This window comes from Panthera leo, chromosome E1 (assembly GCF_018350215.1).
Source record: "Panthera leo isolate Ple1 chromosome E1, P.leo_Ple1_pat1.1, whole genome shotgun sequence".
In the NCBI taxonomy this organism is placed as follows: Eukaryota; Metazoa; Chordata; class Mammalia; order Carnivora; family Felidae; genus Panthera; species Panthera leo.
Window position 1 is genome coordinate 60510719 of NC_056692.1, and position 6670 is coordinate 60517388.

The 6670-nt window shown below is 52.2% G+C and overlaps 1 protein-coding gene across 9 annotated transcripts in view; it reads right to left on the bottom strand.

Moving 5' to 3' along the window:
- The window catches only part of CCDC57 (coiled-coil domain containing 57), a 101838-nt gene extending 96621 nt beyond the window's left edge, over window positions 1-5217 (bottom strand). For 3 of the 9 annotated variants that reach the window (XM_042917196.1, XM_042917188.1, XM_042917192.1), the window contains exon 1: window positions 5035-5205. The gene's annotated coding sequence lies outside the window, so the exon portion shown is untranslated. Of the gene's footprint in view, window positions 1-4268; window positions 4540-5001 lie in introns of all 9 variants that reach the window. The other 6 variants (XM_042917191.1, XM_042917189.1, XM_042917194.1 and 3 more) reach the window with 6 other exon arrangements.
- Between the last annotated feature and the right edge of the window lie 1453 nt (window positions 5218-6670).

A 6670-nucleotide genomic window follows, 5' to 3' on the forward strand; every position in this document is an offset into this window, starting at 1 on the left:
CTCATGTGTAAGACTCGAAGCTTTCCAACCCGTTGGTCTCAGGCAGATGTCGTACAAAAGCAACTGCAGACCCCCGGGTGTTAGGAAGATGGAAACAACCCCTCGCGAAAGCCCTCGTTTCCCACCCACAGAAAACCTGTTGGTCCCACACAGACACAAGCCCCATCTGGAAGTCGACCTCAGTCATCAGTTCCTCTGAATGCGCCCCGGTGTTAAGACAGGGCTGCGAGGAGCGTGGACCAGTTTGGGACTCGCTTGCCGGAGCCCCACCAGTGCTCTGCCGCGGGCGACCCCGACCACACGGGCCAGCCGGGTCGGAGGCCGGGGGGCGACACCCGGGGTCTGGCCTTCCACACTCAGCACAGGGGGGGAGAGGCTTCCAGTGAGATCCTCAGCTCCTCACAAACTAGGACAGAGCCAAAGACCGCCCGAGCTGCAGGTGGGGTCCGTGCCAAGTCTGCTTGACAGCCGGCCCCCCGGTTAAGAGGAAGGAGTTCAAGACAGAGGGTGAGTCCCAATGAACCACAAAGAGGCAGCAGGCAGATAAAGGGCTTTCCAAGCGCAGTGGGCTCTGCAGGGGGCTCCCCTTGCCCTGGGGGTGTCCCCACCTCCCCGACAGTGACTAGACGCGGGATGAACAGGGAAGGAGTGTGACAAGATGCTCCTGATCCACAAAGACCCTCCCCCTCGCCTAGACCGCCAGATAGAGTAGAACACGTCGGAGATAAACCAGGGGGTTACCCAATCCACACACAGGATTAGGATTAATTAGAATTAATCGCCCTCTGCGGCTGACCAAAACTTTGAAGCAATTCCTTTTACAATAAACATTTGATAATTACTAATTGGAAAAGCATTGTGTAACCTCATTAAAACACAAGCAGTTACAGACTCTACAATTTACACAAAGGGGCCATTTGTAAAGGCTAAAAGTCGGTCACCAGACGCTTATGAACAGGCTGTTCACGCACACTGGCCGAGCAGAGAGCCATCCAAAGCGGGGGTTTCTCTCTACCTCCTTCCCCTAAAGGACTGTGGCTCGGGATGGATGCATTCGGCTTTGGACTCGGCTACGAGCAAGAGAAGTCCCTAACGCAGAAGAACTCAGACCTATCTCATCAAGCAATGCCATCTTGTTGGAAGTACACTTAGCGAGCTTAATTTACAAACCACCTTTTGTGGTGCTCGAAGGCAAGTCCAGAGATGATGGCTCATCTGTTCTACACGCAATACGGGGGCTCAACGCCAGCTCCCCGAGAATGGGCCACCTGAGCTACACTCAGCACCCGCAATCTTCAAGGATATCTAGGGGATGGACGAAAATCACACCTCTGTGACCGCGAGTCTGTTTTCCCATCCTTCACTGACTGCCAAACAGCACCCACAACCATTTGTAAACTCTGAAACAGGGCAGATGAGCCACGGGTAGGTCTGAATTCCACCAGTGGCCCTTGTGGGGAGTGAGGGGTATGTGGCACTCTTCTATGTGAATTTACGCCTGCCAAATCCCTGTGCCAGAACAAACAAAAACAAACATCGAGTAAACGAAAAATAAAATAATAAAGTAAAGGGAAACCGAATCATCTTCTAGCTAAGAGCTGCTGACTTTTTTTCTTTATTTATTTAAGTAATCTACACCCAACATGGGGCTTGAACTCACAACCCTGAGATCAAGAGCCATTTGCCTCCACCAATGGAGCCAGCCAGGTGCCCCAAGAGCTGCCGACTTTGAGAATCGCATGGTTTACATACCAAAGCTTAAAATCATAATGAAATACAGGGGCACCTGGGTGGCTCAGTCACTTGGGCGTCAGACTTCGGCTCAGGTCATGATCCCACAGTTCCTGGGTTCGAGCCCCGTGTCAGGCTCTGTGCTGACCGCTCAGGGCCTGGAGCCTGCTTCCGATGCTCTGTGTCCGTCTCCTACTCACACTCTGTGTCTGTCTCAAAAATAAATAAACGTTAAAGAAAACCATAATGAAATACAAACAGAAACAACTGAATCTAACCTCATCACAAACGATTAATATAAATGCAAACGATACAAAACAAAAAACACGGGGCGCCCAGGTGGCTCAGTCAGTTAGGCAACTGACTCGAGTTCGGCTCAGGTCGTGATCTCACGGTTTGTGAGACAGAGCTCCGTGTTGGGCTCCACGCTGACAGTGCGGAGCCAGCATGGGATTCTCTCTCCCTCTCTCGCTGCCCCTCCCTCTGCTCACGCACATGTGCACTCTCTCAAATAAAACATAAAAAAAAAAAAACAAAAAAAAACAGGGCACCTGAGTGGCTCAGTTGGTTAAGCATCCAGCTTCAGCTCGGGTCCTGATCCCACGGTCCGGGAGTTCAAGCCCCACCTTGGGCTCTGTGCTGACAGCTCAGGGCCTGGAGCTTACTTGGGATTCTGTGTCTCCCTCTCTGCCCCTCCCCCACTTGCACTCTGTCTCTGTCTCTCAAAAATAAACATTAAAAAAAAAATTAGAAAAAAAAAATGCCCTGGGGTTCCTGAGTGGCTCAGTGGGTTAAGCGCCTGACTTCGGTTCAGGTCATGACCTCGAGGTTCGTGAGTTCGAGTCCCACATCAGGCTCTATGCTGATAGCTCAGAGCCTGGAGCCTACTTCAAATTATTTCTGCCCGTCCCCCACTCACACTCTGTCTCTCTCTCTCTCTCTCCCAAAAATAAATTGAAAAAATATTTAAAAATTTTAAAAAATACACTAAAATAACTTCATAAAAAACTTTATATATTGTAAGGATAAAAACAAAACAACTGTATGCAAATATCATCCTCTAATACGTTTGTTTTTAACAGAAATATGGACTAGAAATTCTGAAATTACTTCTTATGTGGTCTAGGATTGAGCAGATAAGTAAATACATTGAGGACAATAGGAACCAGATTTAGAGAGGAAAAGAAATGTAGAATGAACCTTGGGATAATTAACTGGAATTGGAGATATCAATATAAACTCACAGCCCTTAATATACACACAGATATATACACTCAGAAATAGATACAGATGTGTCTGGTGTGAATAAATATAGGTTTCCTAGCTCCACCCACTGAGAAACCCAAAAGGCAACGACCCTCCAGTAGCGATAAAGCATACCTACAACCTGATCTTGGTTTCTAAACACCTCCTTGGACACTAAAAGGGGGGGGGGGGCGCCTGGCTGGCTCACTCAGTGGAGCTTGCAACTCTTGATCTTGGGGTTATAGGTTCGAGCCCCAGGTTGGATGTAGAGCTGACTTGAAAATAATAAAATATCTTAAGAAAGAAAAGAAAAGAAAAAAAGAAAGAAGAGAAGAAGGAAAGAACTAAAAGGAAGCAGGGCTCCTTAGAGAAATGACTGACTCAGGCCAGGTCAAGGAAACACAACATGAGCCTGGTACATCTGGTGGTGCCAGAAAATAAGGGCTCAAAAATGTTGGGGGACATGCTGAAAGGACACGGAAGCCAACCTGAAAAGCCTCCTAAAGCTCAAATCTGGAAAATCAGCAACAAAATAAATTATAGCAGTGGATTATAACCAATGGTGGGGGGGGGGGAGACACAAAGTAAAAACATGTATACCAACATAAATGCAAAGAAAAATGGCGAGAAGGGAAGGTTCTTGGGGCACCTGGCTGGCTCAGTCAGTACAGCCTGCGACTCTCGATCTCAGGATTGTGAGTTCAAGCCCCACGCCAGGTGTGGAGCCTACTTTAATATATAGAAAGAATAATGGAAATAAAAAAAAATCTTCATTTGGTAAATATGATTAATAATAGTTTCAGAAAACACCCGTTTGTAATGGTAGAAAGTATGGTTAGAAACAAGTTATTTATATAGCCTCAAATTACCTCCCCACAAGGTGTTTATTACTTACAAACGAAAAAATAGTAACTTTATAAAGGAGACACCACCTAAGCCACTTAACCAAAGTGCCACCACTAATGGACAGAGCAGCATCACCTGCCTCCTGATAAGACGCACCGGAAGTGCACACCTTCGCTGTTGAGGCTTTCTTACAACAAATGCACAACCTGGAGCACGTTGCTGGCTCAGTCGGAAGAACTGTGACTCTTGATCTCAGGGGGTGGGGGGTCAGTTCGAGCTCCTTGCTGGGTGCAGCGATTACTTAAAAACCGGGCGCTGTGCTGACAGCTCGGAGCCTGGAGCCTGCTTGAAATTCTCATTCTCTCTCTCTCTCTGCCCCTCCCCTGCTCTCCATCTCTCTCAAAATAAATAAACTTTAAAAATAAAAGTAAAATTAAAAAATGCACCTTGTAATTAATCACGAGGAAACCTAAGACAAACCCAAACCAAGGAGCATTCCACAAAACAGGTGGCTCCTAAAAAGTGACAGGAAGACTCAGGGATCGCTCCAGACTGCAGAAGAGTAAGGACCGGAATCCTCGAGAGTAAAGTCATGGAGCCGTACGTGCGGAGTCTGCAGGAACCCTGCTTCTGGAGGAGCGCTGCTAATTCCCTGGGTGCGCCACGAGACCTGCCCCGACCTGCCCGCAAGAGGAGACGTAACATTTGGGGGAATCTCTGCAAAAAAAAAAAAAAAATCTGTGCGGGATGGTCTTTGTACTGCTTGTGCAACTTTTGTGTAAGTCTCAAATAATGGCGGGGGGTGGGGGGTGGGCGGGAAATCTCTGGGCCAGGCGGCCTGGTTTGAGCCCATCCTCACCCGCCGCACGGCTGGCGCAGGGCTGCGGCGTCCCCACCTGCACGGCCCACCCGGGGTCGCTGTGGGGACCCGAAGGGCCCGAAACCCGCGAGGCGCGGCGGGTCTGCGGGGGAACCGCACGGCTCGCGGCGCGGGACCCCGCGGACCTGCCCCCCACTCCCACCCCCGGGGCGCCCGGCCGAGCCCAGCACCCCGCGCACCTGCCCCCGCCCCGGCCCAGAGTGCGGGGCCCCGCGGCCCGGGTCCGCCAGGACCACCAAATCTCGGGGGCTTCCAACCAGACCCGTTAAAGGTGACCCGAAAAGCGGCAACGAGCGCACCTCCCACGCGAGGCGCCCAAGTCCGCGGCTCACCCGGAACGACCGTCCGCCGCAGCCTCCGGCCCCGCCGCGTTGCCATAGTGACCCGAGTCCGACGGCCGCGGTGCGGGCGCGCCCACTGCAGCGCTCCGGCCCCACCGGCGGGAAACGCGAGGCAGGAAGCAGGGTTCCGGGCTCTTTTCGCCTGCCCCACGCGCAGGCGCCGATGGGACCTCCCGCCCACCTGACTCCCGGAGGGGATCCGCCGACTTCGCCGGGAGGGCGGGGCCGATGGCGAGGGTTGGGAGAGGCCGGAGGGGCTGAGGCTCCCCAGCTGGGCCCAGGGGAGGCAGGGCGCGAGCTACTGGCTGCCTCCAAAGGCCCGGGCTGGGAGCTGCTCAGGCCGGGGCGAGACTGTACTGGAGAAGGAGAGGGGGCCGGGGCTGCACGAGGAGGGCGTGGGGGAGGGCCCAGAGCTGCAGGGGAGGGGGCCCGGGTTGTCCAGGGGACCGGGGACTCGGGGACGCACGACTCCCCCCTCCCCCTCCCAATCCCGCAGGAAAGCCGCAGACTTGAGGACGGCGGGTGGGGCTGCCCCAGCAAGCTTTGTGGGGTTGGGTTGCCCTTCTGTTTCCAGTGCTGTTGCTCCCTGTGTTGTTGTTGTTTATTAAAATTAATTTTTTTTAAGGTATTTATTTTGAGAGAGGGAGCGCGCGCTGGCGCGGGGGAGCGGTGGAAGGGCAGGGAGGGAGACAAAATCCCAAGCATGTTCCGCAGCACTGCACTATCACTATCGTCTAGCAGACCAGACCGAAGTGGGACTCGAACTCCCCAACCGTGAAATCATGCCCTGAGCTGGGATCAAAAGTTGGACGCTTAACTCACTGAGCCACCCAGGCACCCACACGCTATTTTGTTTGTGAGAACTCACCAGCTCGTGTGTGCTCACAACCTATGCACTTTTGTTTTTGTGTTCAATTGTAAGTTCAAAACAAAACGAAACGAAACCACAGCCTGCCTCACAGAGGCCACAGCAAGCCTTCCTGCCAAAGCCCCTGCAGGTTGCTCAGGGACAGCTTCCACGGGCATCTGAGGGTCCATGGGGCCTGAGGACCCAACCGGCCCAATAAGTGGGCCCAGGGGACAGTCTCTGCCACCCTCGGTCCCAGCCCTCCTGTCTGTGTTTTCTCCACCTGGATGGCTTGCTGGCTGCCCAGGGCCAGTCCCCAAGAGGGCCCTGCCAGTGACGGACAAAGATCTCAAGCCAGTTAATGGTAAGAAAGGCTCAGCTTCTGGAGGGAGGTCTAGGAGTTATTAAATATCAGAAGCAGATCAATAATTCAAGCCTTGGGGTGCCTGGGTGGCTCAGTCGGTTGAGCGTCCGACTTCGGCTCAGGTCATGATCTCACAGTTCGTGGGTTCAAGCCCCGCATCGGGCTCTGTGCTGACAGCTCAGAGCCTGGAGCCTGCTTCTGCTTCTGTGTCTCCCTCTCTCTCTGCCCCTAACCCACTCGCATTCTGTCTCTGTCTCTGTCAAAAATAAATAAACATTTAAAAAATAAAAATAAAAAAATAATTCAAGCCTCATGAAAAATGGAAGCTGTGAACCTGTCATTGCACAGAAACCAAGTGAAAATAGCCGTGCTCACTTGGAGCGGCTGTAGGTGGTCTCCAAAACTTTAATCTTCAT